The sequence below is a fragment of the Lissotriton helveticus genome, chromosome 11 (genome assembly GCF_964261635.1).
Source record: "Lissotriton helveticus chromosome 11, aLisHel1.1, whole genome shotgun sequence".
Classification (NCBI taxonomy): Eukaryota; Metazoa; Chordata; class Amphibia; order Caudata; family Salamandridae; genus Lissotriton; species Lissotriton helveticus.
This window is the reverse complement of record NC_136072.1, coordinates 63,395,562-63,413,562: the sequence shown is the minus strand read 5'-3', so window position 1 is coordinate 63,413,562 and position 18,001 is coordinate 63,395,562. Positions and strand designations below refer to the sequence as shown.

The window sequence follows — 18,001 nt, the reverse complement described above, 5'->3', positions numbered from 1 at the left end:
AGGGCCGCCACAATCTGGGCAAAGAGGTTTTCATGTTTTTTGTGCTCATTCTCTTGTCCTCTGATATCTTTTCAGAGTTATTGGAGGACAAGGCCATAAGACACAATATCTTCGGAAAGGGAGTCCTAGGTCAGGATCATCTAACAATCTAACAAACTTCCTGTGATGCACAGATATTCCAGCCATGAGATGGGTAGTCATTTAGACTGTCAAGGATACGACATCAAGTGGTAAGCTGATTTTCATTCGCTTGTCTGCATATCTTACAGTGATGTATGAAAGACAATGCACCATCACTTTGTGATGCAGCACAATGCAGTGTACTAGCTACATGGCATTCTGTTACTGGAATGCAGACATCAGTCAGCAAGATCATGAAGAAACAGGGGCCCCCGTGTAAAATGTACAGCTAAAGATGATAATTTTTACAAACGAAGGTTCCTGGAGCCATTTCCATTTCTATCTGTGAGAGGAAGATGCCCATGATGCCTTAAATCTACTATACTAAAAGGGGTGAGCTCTTGTGGTGCTGTATACACTGAAGGGTGAAAGGGATTAGTGTGGAGAAAAGCAAACGGAACAATAACAAATTGATGGTTCGAAGTCATAACTTAATTTCGACCCCTAGTAGTTTGTGTCTCAGTCCAGATCTTAGTTGTTTTTGCTCACTTTGCATCTCGACAGGGAGCAGCTATATCCAAATTGGTCTTATTTTCTTCCACAGTAGCAAAAGTCCACCACAAACTGCCAGGGAGCGTCCTATCGTAAGTCGCTCAAAAGCAACCCCAAACCGGTTTCATACTTATTTGGGGCAATAGCAGTGAAGTGCAGCCTGAGGCATGTATGTGGTGGCAATAATACCATAGACTGTTACATACCTCCTACATTTAAGGAGTGCGTAAGAAAAAAAGTGGTTGGAACGTTTGAATTAATCTAGGCCACTCATAATGACTCCAGGCCACATTCTAGTTAATCGGCTTTTATAGAGTAATAAAAGCGCTCTGCCCATCACACTTTGTGCTGTCAAAGTGAGTGACCCTAAGTAGCTAAGATGCCCAGATGTGGACCAAAACGTGTTGTGGCGTGCAGCTCAGACTGCACCTCTCGGATGAGGACCAACATGGCCAAAACTAGTCCGAGGTTGCTCCTTAAGAGGGGCACTAGCCTGGCATTTCCAGCTGGACTGTCCCTTAATGGAAGGGACCAAGAGTGATTTGCATGTGGCCGATCCATGATAGACATGAGCTAAAAAGTGATGGACTGAAATGCAGGGCAGAATTATTACTATTACAATTTAATAGTAGTGGCTAAAAGTTATTCAAGCATTCCAGCCATCACTTCATACTTTTGCTGTCAAAGCTCTTCCATATAGAGCATTTTGATAAGGGTTTGAGAGGTGGAATGATGCCCTATCCACACATGATCTAAGCTCGGTTAGATTCATTATATTTTATAAGGCTCCCATTAATGACTTGATTTAGCGTTTTGTTTGCTATATCTTGAATACCTCAAATGGGAAGTCCCTGAACGCAGAGTTCATATGTTCTGTATCACTCTATATGAAATGTTACTTAGTACAATAACAGTGCCATTTAGTTTTGCAATAAACCCATTACATTGTGTAAATCTTTATAAATGGACGGGTTTTAAATGTCTTTTGGAATTTTTAACAGCTCGTTTCTTGTATTTATTGCCTTTCACTACATTGTCTCTTTTATACCATAAAATGTATTTTACTTCTAATAATGGAAGTGTAAGTTCCTCTAGGAGGAAATTGTAGACGGTCAGGAGGATGCCTCCTTACGTACAGTAGAAAGAACAAGGGTCTCTGGGATCCCTGAAAAGTATTGTTGTTTCATGGAGGTGTGAGGTCAGCAGGGTAGGACAAAGCAACCCGATTCGCTTATGCACTGTCAGGGCAGTAACCTACTAAGTGCTTTGTCTCCTGCCCTTGCATGTGCAGGGTGCCCTTCTAGCTGGGCCATTACTCCACAAGGGCTAGCCCTCTATTGATAGCGTTTGAGAGCCTGCTTGGGGCTTGAGGCATGTGTCCCTTGGCTTCTTTGGCCTAGCTGGAGTAGGTGGAATCTGGGACTTTTAAAGTTTTCGTTTTTGCTCAGTTTGCCAACTTGGATTGCTTCCCCACCTCTTTGCTCCTCCATGGAATGGATTTGTTCAGCAGTAGACAATACAAAATACAATGGGGCATGGCTACTGCTTCTGTCACTACTTCCCATTTTTGCCTTTTTTGTATTGTTTTACTCATCCAGCAGCATCTGTCGTTTGCGCCCATATGGGCTCAAAGCAAAAACAACACCCTCCCAACCACAGACCCAACACGGTGCAGCTTGTTATCCGAGTGGGTACGCGTTTCAGTGCCCCATTTAGGAGTAGTAAGCTCATATTGACAAATGTCCACCGAAAAGTGTTTTTTTCCTCCTAATTCCTAAAGGCATTTCACTTTTTTTTTTTTTTTTTTAGTTTATTCATCAGTCAATTATGAACTGAAATAAATTTTTAAAAATGTGGGATTCTTGTAAAGCGCACTGTTACTCTACCCGAGTGTCCTGGTGCTGTAGACCGCTGGGGAAACCCGTCTTGGTTTTCCCTGTGAGATGGTCCCTTTCTGGGTATCTCCAGGGTGCAACCAGGCATCCCTGGCGTCTGTGGGGGGCCGTTGTAGAGATGAGGCAAGCTTAATGCCCAGAGTTACCGAGTGTGTTCCCTGGTTAGAGTAGGCACTGAGGCGAGAATTATCGAGTCCGTTGACCCTGGTCCAAGACCCTGCCGCGTCGGGAATTGAACCCTGGTCCCGGGCTGTTTTCTGCTTACAGGTCTGCCGCCTCTAACCAGTGAGCCACACCACTCTACGAATAACGGCAAGGACAACACTTTTGAAGGATCACTGTGTATTAAATTCTCATTATTGAGATCATTGATATTGATATAAATTGATATTTTACACAGTAAGCCCATTATCTTACTATGTTGTAAAGTGAAATGACAGAATTAGGGTTTTCAAGAAACATTTGGGTCGAAATTCAGAAAGACTTCTTATTGATAATAACAAATCCTGCTACATTTTCTAATTATTTCACAAGAAAACGGAGTTAACTACAAAAAAGTTGTTTATTTTTCTTCCTTTTTTACTTTTTGCTGCTGGTAAACGTTTTATTTTTCAAAAATGATAGAAATGACAAGGTTTAAAAATGTTATCGTAGTTTTGTCTGTAAAGAAAATCCTCCCACTTCCACCGTCACATAAACGAAGAGCACTTCAGGGTGAATTAGTCTTTGCGCATTGGCATAGCAAAGCACATTTACTTTTACAGTTGTACTTGTTAAATTCCTGTGACTCGGCACCTCCAGGCACTTGAGTGATCCCTCGTGATTGCCATGGCAGTGAGAATCTCGTGTTCAACCAAATATATATGTGTTTGAAATGGAGGTGTTTTCTGAAGGGCACATACTATTGAAAGTTATCTAGAGGTGGAGTGAGATTATCTAAATTCCAGTTTTTGTGTGCAAATAGCACAAGCCTGACCTGATACACTCTTGGTTCATGGCAGCAGCAAGCATAGAAAAGGATTTGCAAACATTTCAATAAAAGCTGTAACTGCTGCAGTCTTCTTATGGAGGGGAGCTGGAAATGGTACAAAGGACTGATGTCACTTCTGTGTAATTATTCCAAGTTGTCCAGGAATTTAGTTTGCTTCTTCCTGACTAGATGTGTTATCACTCCATGTCGGTGCGTGAAAGGCTGGTAGGGCTAGGTATCAGTCAGTTCTTAAGCCCCAGCCATATCACTAAATTCAAGTTATAAAAAGAAATTGTAAAGATTTACCTACTCCCAATGCAAGCCAAAGTTGCTCACTGTTTTAGGCTCCTTGCGTAAAGCCAATCAAACATATCTGTGCCTACAGTACAACAGTACATATGAGAATTCTCTTCAGCAACACCATCTGCAGAATGAAGAAATGTTTCTTGTGTTGGTTTCCTGTCAGGTGCATGGTTCTAATTGCAGCACCCAAAAATGAACTTCTTAATCTTTCATATATCTAACTTTACCATGATATGTTTGCAGCTGCTATTCGAGTAACCACTTCAGAAAGCTTGTATTTGTTGTGATCATTTCATAGGAATTCATGCAGTTTCTTTTGCACAGTTTTTTTTTCATCATTTCAACTGTTTGAGTTCCCTTCTGTCTTGCTCAGAGGACTTCAGGCTGATTGCTTTATTGATATTAAAGATTATATCTAATCAGTGCAGATAGGATTCACTTAACTGATTTTATACATAGGCACTTTTGATGAAATAGTGCAGAAAGGTATCAGTGTTGTCAGGTGTCATCAGATTGACCATGGCAGGTCCACCTAGTAATTCATATCTGGAACGTGATGCGCATTACCCTCCATCTTCTGCTGGAACCAACAGCCTGATTCATCAAGCCGAAATCGGCTCGCAAAGGGCCAGATTCTGAGAATCTGGCCCTTTGCGAGTGCTATTTTTGCATTTGGGATTCATCATCCCAAATGCAAAAATCGGTAATAGCGATTTCGCTATTTTGCGAGGAATTACGTTTAAGGAATCTCTATTTGAGATTCCTTAAATGCAATTCATCATCCATTTAAAAATTGCGAATTCTCAATTTCGGCCCGCTATTTACCACGAGGTCAAACCTCGTGGTAAATAGCGAAAAGTTAGAAAAATGCTTTTAAAAGCATTTTTCTAAGTTGCATGTTGCACACACACATGTCCTTTGGACATGTGTGTGCGCAACACCGGTTTCAATTTGCATTTAAGGGGTGCTACAGGGTGTCCTTTGGACACCCCTGGCACCCTTTAAATCGCTATCTTATTTGCGAATAGCTAATTGCTAATCGCAAATAAGGAATACTCCCCATTCATTCCTATGGGCCTTTTGGCCCATAGGAATGAATGGGGAGTTATTCCTTATTTGCGATTAGCAATTTGCTACTCGCAAATAAGGAATGTGTAGGAATCGCTATTTATTTAGCAATTCCTACATGAATCCCGTTTTGCAAGTCCTTAATAGCGATTCCTTATGAATCGCTATTAGAGGCTCGCAAAACGGGAGAATGATGAATCAGGCTGTATGTTCTCAAAATACTTAAATAGGTCAGTCTTCCCTTTACAGTTCAGCGAGCCTCTGTCTGACAAAGATGGTGGGTAAATATTGTTATCATGACACAAATTAAGTCCTCTTTATTTCCATAAGGACTTTAACAAGCTGTGTACAATAAAAGGAGAAAATGCTTCTGGGATTTTAGCGATTTTTATGGTTATTGAAAAATGCCAAAATCTTGATCTGTGATTTACGGTTGAACAGAAGGCACCTGTTTCTGACAATTTCTATAGACGTTTCATAGTTTCAAGTCTTCCAATGAAGTCTTTTTTTCTCAGACCTTTCCCGGATTATTTGCCTGACTTTAGGATCCCAGCAGTATTTAGAAGGAATTTAGATCTTCTGCAAGTATATCTGGAAAATAAATGACCGGTTTCCTGTATTTGGCAGCTACCACCTTAAAGACTTAATCAAAAGATTTTGTTGCTTGCTAGGTATGGTGCTATGGTGAATGAATTGCTTTTTTTGAGCTGATATGGTTTGCCCCACAAACTCATCCACATTCCTGGCTACTTCTTGTCCACACATCATCCTAATTAGTAGGAAACTGTTTTTTTTTTTTTTTTTGTTGATATGCCTATTACCCCTACAATGCCTTTTTCTAGGACATTACTTCCTTCATACGCTTCATTGAGACGTATGTTTGTTTAAAATTCAAAAACTTTTATGTTAACCATTAACTTAATTTTTGGAAACTCTCAAAGATATGCAGGTTTTTTTTTTTTTTTGTATGAAGAGATATTGTCTCAGGTGAACAGCAACATACAGTGATTATGAGGATTGTCAAGGACATTTAAAAACCACTAGAGTTTAAACAAACGTGGTATATAAGGACTACATTTTCCCTCGTGTACAGCTGTATGGCAATTGAATATTTCCGGTTGTGTGACTAGCATAAGGTTTCAGAATTCTAACCAAGGGTGTTCTTTCTCTTGAGATATTCAACAGGCTACCTCCGGAAATGGGTCAGGTTGACTTCCGCTCTCAGTGTAGTTCTCTTCCTCAGCATCCTGCATAAGCCTCTGAAAGGCACAAGGAAGATTTGTATCTGTAGTTTCACACTCTGCAGCCATATTACTACTTGCATAATCTGCAGAACGTGCTAGTTTCTCACTGTTTTTTTGTCAAAAAATCTGTTTCTCCCAGTCCATAGCTGACCTTCCTCGTAGGTGGATACACTATCGCCGTCCTCTAATTTAAAATTTCTCCTTGTAGTTTAATCCCAGACAATCTACTTCCAATTAACAGTTCATACAGGTACAGGTCCCTATAATTCCATTGTTCTTGAACCTGGAGCCTCGTTAAACCTGTAACAAAACAGAACCGTTGTTCCCATGTACATATGCCAACAATGAATCCTACATTTATTTCCTCAGTCAGTACAAGCGTTACAACCTGCAGTTGGCCAATAAATCCACAAATCATGGTCCTTGTCAGATATGTTTCTTTATGAGCTAGGTAGTGAAATCCTTACTTCGGTATTTGAGCACTACTGAGATACAGCAGTGACATTTATCAAAGCGGTTTTATGTAGAGATTTGACTGCTGATCATGGTTTTAAAAAAAGAAAATTAAATCTTAGAACCGTTCAGGAGTTATGCGTGGAACATGTATTTCTACAGTAATTTTCCAATATAGCTCACAGATGCTTGGCTTCAACAGTAGAATATTCAACGTAAGTGGACACACGCTTGCATTGGCATCAACCAGGTGACGGACACTCATAATTATATGAAGTCCTGAATTGTTTACGATTGACACCCTAGTTGGGATATACATTATTTTATTTAAACAGAAATAAGGCAGTAAGAATAAAATACTGTGGACTGGTGAGATTCAGAGTATTTTGTTATCACCTGAAATAAATAACTAAATTTATATATAATATACAATGCAAGCAAGGAGCACCTTTTCTACTGTGTAACTTTTAAACTATTTCAACTTTAAAAAATGTATGTAATAGCACAACACTAAGTAAAAAGTAACAGAGCTCTGTAAATATGTGGTTTCTGCTTATTTGGGTGCACTGTGCTAATATTATTCCACACTGGAAGTAACACGTCGGTCTCTAGATAAACAAGTGTTGTAGTTCACGGAGTTCTTTAAAGATGCAGTGTTATGGTAGTAGAATTTGTAGGTTTTCTCCTACCGATAATGCAGGTTTTTATACCTTGATAGATGCTAGCATTCACACATACATACATCTTACCTGAACATTTTACATTAAATCTATTGATATGCGGAGATTACCAGTTAAAACCATCAGATGAATAACATTTATTTGAAATGAGTTCACTTGTCTGCATCAGTACTGAAGTTCAAAGCAAAATGTGCCTGCCAAAAAGGGGGGTTGGTGGATGTTATGGCGTCAATGATTTGTTGAGAAAGCTGCTTACGATTACAATTTGAATACCTGCATGTCTGTGCAGTAGTTTACCAGATATGTTCTTCAATATTTGTACAAATCTTGTACAAACATTAAAGGAGTAATTTACATGACACCCGCGGGGCTTGCACAGAATGTTTATGTAGATCATAAGAGTGTACTCAGTACAGCTATTGGACATGTAGATATATTAGTAGGACAGTTAAAGGATACATTAAAGGGGGCCCAAAAGCTTGAGTATATTGAATGGGTGAGGTATAGGGCAGCAACCAATCTATTGTGAAAACCAGCTTATTAACTTTTATCGTCTTCGGCTATTTGTCTGCCTGAGGGTTTTACTCTATGAAAGTGTTGCCTGTTGGTCTCACAGTTAACATCTTGTAGTGTAGTTCCTATATTCCCAATAGGCTCTGCTCATTGGAATAATATATCCTATAGATTTGACGTAGGACTGAGGTCAACTAGGTCTCTATCGAATATACTAAACTTAATTGTGTGTGTGCCAGGTAACTCGGAGGTTACTAGAAACTTTCTCGAATACACAAGAAATGATTAGTTTCTGACAACCGCATGACAACTTTGTTTCCGAAGAATAAGAATATAAGAATATATCTCTCGGAGTCGCGGAAACAATAGATAAGTATTTCACTCAGTCAATCGTGCATGCTTCTTTTCTACAGAGTTGCAGAGAAATAGTGAGGCGGGCGTTTTCAATAAAAAGGGTTTATTGAACAGTCTTCTTTCTCATGCAAGAGAGGTGAACTGCTACAATCGTTATGCAGACTGCAAAGTATAATGCGTACAGCGTAAACAGTAATATGAAATAATACTGTAAGAGCATTGCATGGTTTCTAAGCCATATAAAAATACATACATAAATAACATAGACTAAATACTCAACTGGTGCTTCTAAAATACGCCTACCCCAATGTACCTAGCCTAAGTCTAATACAAGGGAAGAAGTAAGTATTGTGTAGCATAGGTTTAGTTTTTGCCAAGAATCTACCAAAGGTTTCTGTAGGTTCTAATCAGCTCCATACCTTGTTAGAATGAAGGAGGTCTGGTATCTCTGTCTCAGGACTTGATTTCCCAACACCCCGCAAGGGGAGGCGGAAACACTGGAGCTGGATTCTCGGCAGGGGAAGGGCAGCTTCCTGATCAGTGCGTCAGCTGGAGAGTCTGCTCCCTTCTGCACTCGCTGTAGCGAGCTGCATCGGGCAAGTAGGTCTTCGAACTGCTCCGAACCACCGTATCTTGCTAGAACAAGTGAAGGTATATTTATACCTTGAAGGTGTTTAGGAATGCCATAGTTTGACGTAAAGTCGGGCATATGAACGTCAGGAAAGAACCCCTAGGGAATAGTTGTCCTTTGTAAAGTAACTGAGTTCTTGGACAAATCAATATTCAAGCAAGGGGAAGTCCTTGACTGCTTAAGCTGGTTTTCCAAGAAGTCATTTTGACGTTTGGTACGGGTGGAAGTAGCCGTGCCTGTATTTGGGTAGCATGAGCTATGCCTAAATAAGGGCTTGGTTTCTATTCCTAAATAAGGGCAATGAGAATTGTACCTATATAAGGGCATGAATCGGGAAAATTCACTCGGAGCTTAAAACGCCACACAACAATCTTATGGGAGACTCCTCCTCTGGCTGGTGAAAACCTTTTGCTCTTTTCAAGATATTGGACACTGGTGTGATACCTTATCTTCCTAAAGGTGAAACCTGGTGAAAAACCTTCTAAATACCTCCGGTTGAAAGACTATGGAACCATCTTAAATTAGACTCAACCCAAAAGAAAAGGTTATATAATCAAGCGGGGTTGCGATTTACTCTGAGGAAATCACAGTGCCAAGTCGAAGATTGCAGGCAGTATTCCTGTGTGCACCTGCCTAGTAGGAAACCCCTACTGTTATGTAAAGTATGTGCAGCAATCTTTTTTGTTGTTGTAAATTTAAAAGTGTATTTCATTCATATGGCTTTCACGTTTAGGGGCATCACATTTTTCCTTTTATATTTGTGGCAAAGGCTTGCAATAAAAAGTTGAAAGGCTACCACCACTCCACTCCCTTGTCAGCCCCTTATGCCTCTTCCAGCCCAGCACTCCATGCCAAATCCAACACTATTGGCCTTTCTGAACTGCTTTTTTCAGCTGAAAACACTTTCAAAAAGTGTGTATGAATTTCTGTCATATTGTTGCAGAAGCAGGCAAATATTTGATCGTGTTCGTAATCATGCCAAAACTTTTTTTTAAATTGTATTTTGTTTAATAGGTACATATTTACTTGATTGCACTTACAATGCTCGAAATGTAGGTTTGTGTTTGCGTTTCATTGTTTATTATGTAATTGGGTCAGTATTGTATGTTTTTGTTAACTTCATGTATGCTATTGTGCCTGTTGTTTTCTGTATGATTAGGTTAATGTACTTTCTTCAAAGCATACACTTGGTGAGTGACACTCTGTCTTTGGTCTTGCAAGAGGAAGCAGAAAGCACTATAATTTTCAAACCACACATACTTTTCATGTTTGCCTCCTTTCACTTGAATGATGGAGATTTGTAATGGTTATCACCAGAGGCTGTCCCATTAGAAGATGCATTGGCAACCATAGTACTTGTTTCTTCCTCAGATGCTTTGCAGTCTGTTTTTAGCCGGAATGGTTTCCTCTGAGACTTTCAAAGTTTTAATGTCATCCCCTTAAATCTGGCTTGAATTTGCTCTTCTCTCTCACTTCCACAGTAAAGGCTCACTTGATGACTCTTCTTACGGTCTCTTCTCTGCCCTCTGAACCCCCAGGTTTACTATCAGGGCAAATATATCCATACATGTATAGCTCAGGGTTTCCATAGAAAGAAAGATTTTTGTTTTGCTAATAACTTTGGCTCTTCCACAAAACGTTCCTTCAAAAATGAATCCTCCTCATCTTCTGCCAGAAATGCTTCGATGTGATCGGTGTGGGGGGGGGGGGGGTTGTCCCAACATGTTTCTCCCCCCACACACACCCCATGTTCATTCCCATAGGAAGCTTCGGTCACAGCTATGGAAAAATATAGCCGAATAGAATTATACCAAATTTGACAAAGTTGAAACTTTACTCCAAAACATGCTTTTGTGATTTGGTCTAATAACGTTCAGCCATTTTAGAGAAATTTGTGTTTAAAGAGGGGCTTGAGGTGGTTTTGAAAGGTGGAAAAAACCCAGAAAAAAGCAAAATCGGAATATCAGGACGGTTAATCCCGTGGGGCTGTAATTTTAAATACAGGGAGCTGTATCTCCTTTGAGCCTTTTCAGTGCTGTGGGGCAGCAAACAAATAAGTGGGTAGATGTGAGGAGCAGGGGCAGCGAGCTGGCAGAGGGTAGGCAGAAGGGGCACAGGCAGCACACACGGACAACAGAAGTGTAAAAAAGGTTATTATTTGTTGAAGTGTTATATAGCATGAAAATGACCCAATTGGAGCGCACACTACATGAACACTTTTTACATTACACAAGCTCAGAGTCCTTCTTTTAAACATGAAGAAATTAAGTGATTTGCCCAAGGTTACATGATATTGAGCCTACGCCGAGACTCAAAAGTGGTTCCTCAGCTTCGAAGTTAGCAGCTCTGGCAGTAATGCCACATCCTCACCCTGGATGGTAGGTGAGAGAAGCATGAGCAACATATGTACAACAGAAGGTAGGTGGGCGCGGAAGGGGTGTCGCAAGGATAATTGAGGGTCCGCGGGAGTGGCTGGTATAGCGTACAGACCATGAATGATAGGTAGGGGGAACAGGGGCAGTAGGCTGAAAGGAAAGGGTGGACATGAGTCACAGGGACCGCAAATGGCAACAGTTGATAGACCGAAAAGCCACATGTGGTGGGAAGGAGGCTAGTGTCACCACACTGACAACACATAGTAGTTGAGAGGTTATGGGGCAGCACACGGTCAATGGAGGGTAGGCAGGATGGGCTTCGAAAGCACATGGACAATGGAGAGTAGGGTGGAGGGGCAGGGGTAGCAAGCGAGCTGACAACTGAGGCTAGGTGAAAGGGTTTTAGGCAGCCCATATACAATATTGGGCATGCCATTGGGCATGCCGGAGATCAGGGACAGCGCACAGACACTGGAATGTGGACGGTTGGAGCAGGAGCATCAAGATTACCATTGCGTAGGTGGGCTGGGTTTGATGAGGACAAAGACAATGAAAGGTAAGTGGAAGGGGCAGCACATAAACAATATAATGTAGAGGGATGGAATAGAGGCAGCAAGCTGACAACAGCAGGCAAGAAGGGCCTGGCGTGGCATTAGCGTTCGCCTGCAGAAGAAATGAGCAAAGGTCCTGTTGCCAATGCCCGCCGCTGCACGTGGCTGAAGGTTGTGCCTGGCGTAGCGATTGCTGTCCCCGGGGGGTTGGCTTGGCCCAACCCGTTACTGCGCATAACCAAAGTCCTTGTGCAGTGGGGGTACTGGCCGAATAAAGAAATTAATTGAAAAAAAACAAAGGTTTAAGAGAAGTTATATTGAGGTACGCTAATATGATCTTGCCTAGATATAGAGGTAATATGTGATTTTTTTTTTTTTAACTCCAAAATTTCACTGGCCAAGCTAGAGATTAAAGTAATGTAATAGTTGGGTATTAGGAGATTTTAAAAACACGGATTCGCCAGTTATAGATTAGTGAGCTAAATATAACTTGCACCACCATACTCTGCTCATGAACTCGCATATTACATCACTGGTGACATGTTAAATGACATCACTGACCTCTCAAATGACAATGTTGATGACAAAATTGATGATTTTCAGTGTTCTTTTGTGTTTTAAAAATTAGGTTTTGAAATTGGATAAAAACAAAATATATAATGGTTATTTTACCTTCCCCCCCCCAGAGAATATATATATATATTTGTATACTTCCACAGATATATATGCAGAATGTGTGTTTGTGTGTATATGTGTAAATAAAATTCTGAACATCAGAACGTCATACGACTGTGCTCTCCCTTATAAGATACTTTTCTTCATCTCTCTTTGTTGAAAATATCCAGTGAATTGAACCTTGATTTTCCATCAATCTAATGCTAACCTCAGATGCCTCTTGTTGGAACATCTGGTTCTTCTACAGTGTTACCCTCGTATATTCTCCATAGAAGAAAGTCCTTTCTAGTTCCTTTGGCATCTAGCTTGAAAATCCCCAATCCTCTTCATAGGTAAGCTTAAAAATGGAGTAACACCGTGGCCGTAGGGTAAGAGTTTCAAAAGTGAAGCATTGGCTCAAGAAGGGGTATAACATGTATTGGTCTGAGTGTCCCTAGGTAGCGGTAGAAGATGTATCATGGTCCCTTTTTATGCCTCTAGACTTAAGCTACACTTTACTGATAAACCATTTGAAAAGAATGTTCGGGATAGAAATTGGATCCACCTCACCTTAGAATATAAAATAGCAGATTCTCACGTCTCCTCCCCACTGCAGCAGTGCAAATGACAGCAATTTCCTTTAGTGTTGTTAAAAAAGATTTCAGGTGTCTCTTTATTTTCTAGTAAGATGATCTTCCATGGGAGGTGAATTGTTGGCTGTCATGGACTCACTACCTCAAACAATCATTCTCACATTAGTTTATGGACAGTAGTTATTTCTTGGCGCAGGCACTACTCTCACGTAAAGGGCATAGACCCCAGACTTACACCATTGCAAGTGAACGCAGTAATAGGCTAGTCTCCATCTGGATTTGGGTTAAAGGTGACTAGGCATACACTAAAGATGAGCTGCTTCTCGCTTTACTCTTTCAACTGGAACACAAGCAGACTTCTGTGTGTTTGATATACCGCCCAAAGTGATGCGTCATGGTGGGCTAAAGGATGATGAGTTAGAATGCTACCCAAGCGATTGCAGACTTATTGAAAGCATTTCTCCCATCACTTTATGCCTGTTTGTTGTACTGCCGTAAGTGACAAGAGTATGCCCTGGCATGGGTCCTGGCTCAATGTGCCACTATAACCAGGCTATACTTGACTGGGCCCCAATCGGGGTGAAACTGAACCACTTTTAGGAGCAAGGGATGCTGGCCAAGCGTTTGAGACTTCTCTGTATGTTCTTCATGAAGTTCAACACCAGAACCACCTTGATAAGTTCTTGGTCCATTTAAAATGATATGCTATAGAATCTGCGAGATCTGCGCTTGCTTGCCACACGTAGTTACTGTTTAATGTTCTACTATACTTTTATCTTCCTTATGGATTCATTTGCTCCAGGAACTGGCAGTGGCCTGCTGCAAGGTGTTGTTTACGCATTGAATTATTATTATTATTATTATAATTTTTTTTTTCCTTTGTTAACATTAGTGTCTCCAACCTTGGTTAGCTTTCCTACATTCCTCCAATGAACCAGTTGAAATCCATCATGAGCTTGGCATGTTGAGATAATGTTTGTCGCAACAGTTCCTTTTACCCTCCAGATAACTGGCGGACTTCTTTTGTTTGTTGGTCGGAGACGCTGTGAACGGGTGAAAACGCAACAAACTATATTTGGATTTTGTGAAAAGTACAGCTTCAGTAAGCAGAGTGCACATCTTGCATGACCAGATGAGGGTGGGTGGTGATCTGAGTGCCTCTATCTGATTACTGAGGGTACAGAGCAACACTCCCAATTTGTCAAGATTCATTATGAAAAAATCACTGGCAAAGCCAATAGCTCTCACATTCTGGACCTATTGGCTTTGCCATTGCCTTTTACCAGTACTGCAAACCATCAGTAGAAAAGGAGTGAATAAGTTGCTTTCATACTAATGCATGTTGCATCATGTTATAGGCATAGACATGCATCACCAGGCTTGCAGATGCCTACTGAAAGACGTAGCTGGCACTTTGTTTTTTAAATTGACTGATCTAAGATGGCTGATGCCACTTATTTTGCTAAATTAAAAAGAAAAAAACGAAATGTGCAAAGTGCTTTTGTTGGCACCTGAGCACTCTGCAGGAAATTGTAGTTGCTGGGTGGCCCTCCAAAGAGTGCAGTGAAAAAATGGAATTGCCTGCGAGAGGTGGGGAAGCAATAGAGAGGCAGATGGGGCAAGCAGTAGATTTGTGGAGGGAGATAAAATAAAACTAAAGCTGGGTTAAAGGGAGAATGGGCCTCACAGCATAAGCTACAGAGCAACAAAGAGCATCGAGGAGAAGCAGATAAGAGAGCATCAGTGATGGAGAGGGCAATTCAGGGCGGAGGAGAAGCAAAAGGGGGAGAGAGCTTGAAAACACAGGCAAAAGTAGTAGCCTAATTGTGCGCAGTAGAAAAATGAAAGACATCAAATCCGAAGGATGGTAAAGAGGCAATGCCATCAACTGGTAAGAGGCTATACTACAGGGGAGGTATGTACAGAACAAGGGTGGGGCAAGTCATCGAATGAGAAGCAGCGAATGAGTGACAGTAAAGTCATCCAATGGGTGGGCTCTAAGCTCGCTAAGTTTTTGGTAAGCACTCAATAGGACTTTCGCGCACAGACCGCTTCTGCTTTCTGGCAGGAGTGCCTAGTAAAAACTGACCTAAAACCAGCTGACAGCCCTTTTCCACACTATTGTACCATTTAGAGGCACTTGCCATCCCTCTTTACCTTTCCTGTCCATATTATGGACTCCTCTTGTTTTACGGGATTTCTATAATTCTGCATTTTAATGCTTACTTGGATTTCACATGAACCAACTTGAGCATGGGCAAGCGAGCAGAGCCATACGACTGTTGCACTGAACGCACTATTGTGAACGAGCGCCACAGCAGCTGTGGTATAGTATCGAAGTTATTTATGGTTATTGTGGACACCTGCACTGGATAAACATCCCTTGTGTACTGGGTCTTGTACCTTTGTGTTTCATTCTCAGGTTTGTTCACAACCATCTGCAGTGTGGTTCATAACTTGAAGGTTGTCATCTTGGACATGAGGACAAATGTATTCTTCTCTGGTCTCTCATGGACTCTGCCAATTGGGTTTTTGTTTTGTTTCGAAACCAGAAACTGATGCACAGATGCAGTAAAGGAATATTTCATATTTTTTCCATAGATTTCCCATTTAGTAAAGCAGCTATTTTAAGTTGTCCTTATTGTTTAGTGGTTTGACCAATCCCTTGTGGCTTCTGCTGCTAGGAGCCATGCTGTAGTTACTTTAAAGAATTTATGCATCTTTAGCATTACTCGTTGAGGCCTGTGGGACCAACGTATCCGATGGATTGGCCAAGGGTCAGCAAATTCTTTATGTTCAATTCGTATGATGAGGATTGGGAATAGCTGTGTTTCATTTAAATCTCCCTGGGGTTGACATGAAGAGTCCTCCTGCATCAATCGGGGATTTATAGAGCGCGCTACTCACCTGTGAGGGTCTCAGGGAGCTGGGGGGGGGGGGATGTACCGGCAGCTCCGTGGTCCTCCGAAGAGCCAGGACTTGAAATCTTAGCTGAATAGGTGCAGTGTCGGTCTTCGTCTGATGTGGAGGGGAGTTTGTTCCAGGTCTTGACCGCGATGTAGGAGAAGGATCTGCCACCTGTTCTGGGCCTCTGGATGCGGGGTACCGTGCCTGTGACTAGGTTGGCGGCGAAGAGGTTTGTCGGGTGGGGGTGGAAGGAGATTGTTTTGTTGAGGTCCGGTGTTATGGGCTGCTTTGTGGGTGTGTGTGTGAGCAGTTTGAAGGTTATTCTTTCTTCAGTGTGGAGTCAGTGGAGGTTGTGGAGGTGATGGGTGATGTGGTCATGTCGTGGGATGCTGAGGATGGGTCTGGCTGCGGCGTTCTGGACGGTACGTACAGCACGTTTTCGTAGTCCAGTCTGCTGGTGATGAGTGCATGTATTCCTTAAGAAGTTGTAAGTGTTACCACTTCCTTGAGGCCTGGATTCCTTCTCTCAAATCCAACTTAAACCTCCATTCTAAAGACGTCTTTTAATTGGCTCAGCTGTATGCCTTACTTTGAAAGGTGGGAGAAAGAAATGTCCTGAAGGCTGGTAGATTGGACTATGTACTACATCTCTTGTCTTATGCTTCATCGTATGCTTCCACTCGCCTCCTCTTTTCCCCCCCAAGTATGGAACATTCTGGAACTCTAAGCACCCACTTTAATACCCATCTCTGTTTTCCTTTAGTTGCTGTTTTTTCCATCTTTTCCTTCAAATTAAATCCACTTTTTCATTATTGCTTTTTTCCCCCCATCTTTTCCTTCAAATTAAATCCACTTTTTCATTATTACTAGGCCTGCAGGTCTAGTGACTTAAATAATCTACTCGACCGAATTAGAATGTTCTTGTCCAATAAACTGGTTTTAAATTATGTGATCCTAGGCAAGTATTTGAATTCACTGAAAACTATTTTGTTTGAGTTAATAAACGAAACATTAACTCCATACAAATCTAGCCACATAAAGGATACATATGACCACAGACTTGCCTCTTCGTTCATTAACTGCATTGTCATCGGGGCAGAGCAGGAATGTTTCTCAAATCATGTGTAAAAACTATCACTTTTAATAAATCCATAACTAAAGCATAAAGTAGCAGCCCACTGTTATTTGCAATCAGCAGATTTTACAGTGAAATGGCCACAGAATGTGTCATTAACGTGTGGATTTAAAACTTGTCATTTGCACATCACCAAGTAAAGTATTCTGATTTACTTTGCTCCTATTTAAATCTTTGTTTGCATCACACTTCTGAATTCTAAAAAAAAGTGTTTCATAATTCCAGTTATATTTTGAAATACTTGTACTATTCATTTACAAGCAGTTTAAATGTTGGAGAAAAAAACCTGACTTTTTACATCTTTTTGTTTCCCAATTCTTGTCAGCTCACATGACAAAAACCCTTAACTGAAGAAAAGTGAAAGAAAAGTTACAAACATTTTCCAGGAATAGAAAGGCAACAATTAGTAAACAGTCAAACTGACATTTGACCTCTGTTCTTGAGCAGTCGGCAAATGTGTCCAGATAAAAACATGAATTAAAGGCATCTTAATTGCTCATTCACTTTCTGAATGAACAGAACACCTGTTTCTTCCAGCTTAAGTTTACTCACCAGCAAGGACGAGTAAGTGCTAAAAATTGCTCGACCTGATAAAATTTCACTCGCAATTGCTAGTGGCTTTTTAGAGGCCTGCTTGGTATCAGTAGGCAATATCAATTGTGTCTTGTGTCTAGGTGTAATAGCAGTTTCTCTGTAGTGGAATTACATCTGTAGGTATGTCATGCCCTGCAGCCCTGTGCACTGTATGCTCACATCTTTGGTTTACATACATTGTAGGATGTGAAGGCGTGAATCGAATGCAAGCTTGTTGTCCAGTAGAAGGTGAGCATCTCACTGATGTGGGGGGGGGGGACAGGTTTTTAACTCCTTAACTGCGCGAACGTTCCGCGCTAGTGCGGAATGTTCTATTGCGCGGGCAGAACCGCGACGACCAACGGACGTGCGCAGCACTCCACAGGTAGTGCACGCGACGGCCGTTGGCCGATGGCAGCAGCGATGAGGT

At 41.3% G+C, this 18,001-nt stretch overlaps 1 protein-coding gene across 3 annotated transcripts in view; it reads left to right on the top strand.

Moving 5' to 3' along the window:
- Positions 1 to 18,001, top strand: part of ABCC5 (ATP binding cassette subfamily C member 5) — a 233,619-nt gene that overhangs the window by 70,880 nt on the left and 144,738 nt on the right. The window lies entirely within an intron of this gene.